Source organism: Eptesicus fuscus, chromosome 10 (assembly GCF_027574615.1).
Source record: "Eptesicus fuscus isolate TK198812 chromosome 10, DD_ASM_mEF_20220401, whole genome shotgun sequence".
Taxonomy (NCBI): domain Eukaryota; kingdom Metazoa; phylum Chordata; class Mammalia; order Chiroptera; family Vespertilionidae; genus Eptesicus; species Eptesicus fuscus.
Window position 1 is genome coordinate 86,592,393 of NC_072482.1, and position 1,222 is coordinate 86,593,614.

Consider the following 1,222-nt stretch of genomic DNA (forward strand, 5'->3'; position numbering starts at 1 on the left):
CGGCGGTCCGCCCCTCCCTCCCTCCCTCCCGCACCCACGGTGCCACGGCTCCTTATCTACCCCTGCGGGCGGCGCGGGCCATCGCCCCGCGGTCCCCCGGCCCCCCGCGCCCGAATCCCTTTCTACTGCCAGCGCCTCACCTCGCCCCCGCCGCCATCTTCCCCCGGCCCTGGCAGCCCCACCCCCGCTAGTACTTACTCAGTTCTGATTGGCCGGCGTGGAACTCTGACGTGGCTTCTTGGTTAGAGGATGTGGCCTAGCCCCGCGGGGCGAGGGAGAGCGCGCGCCGGGGAACGAGGTGGACCGGCTTCCGATGGGCGCCCCCTGGTGGTTGGAGGTGTAGAAGCGGCCGCCACTGGTACTTGGGCGCAGGACCCAGAAAGATGCCCTGTGGTCAGGTAGGAATGGGTGATTGGAGGGACGCAGTGCCCCTTGGGTCCTGGGCATCTTATACTGTCTGTTTCCTCTCAGGGTCCCGCCAGAAACTGTTTCCAAGCAGTGCAAGTCGACCGAGTGGATTGGCAATTACAATAGCTGCCGAGAACCAATTCCGGCATGTAATAATTACAAGAGTTTCGCCAAAAGGTTGGTGAAGCTTGGGGAGCTCAACAGGGTTGAGTCACCTGTTGGAACCGGCTAAATGGCACTTCTCCCAAACCTGAATAGGACAATTGTTTGCTGCCAGACAGCTCAGGGCATTTTATTGCCTCCTTTGGGCCAAATACCTGAACAGCTGTAGGCTATTCCCCAAACTGATAATGCTTCTGTATTCTACCCTTTGACACCTTACCCTATGAAGTGTTTATTTCCACCTTGCCTTAGGATAAATCGTGTGAATAAAAGCAGGGTCCTGAGTGAAGGAGGAGCGTCTTCAGCTCATTTTGGCTGAAGCTCCTCTGACCCCCAATGCCTTTCAAAAATATCTTTCGTCTCCAGACTCTTTAATCATCTACGCGCAGCCCCTTTCACCAGAATGCTGAACCCTTTGTAAGGCTGGGGAAAGAACCCCGGCATTGTGACGCCCTAACGAGGGACACCAACAAATAGCCAGAAGGAAACTAGGGGTAGGAAGTATCCCTCAGTAAGTGTTGATGCTGGAATCAACCAGGGTCCCCTAAAGGAAGTGTCTGTAGAGGCGGGAGTGTGCCCCTTAGAGAGGTCCTGCCACTGTTCGTTGGTCAAACCTTCTAGCTAGACTGATTCTACCAAGGGTGAGAATGAG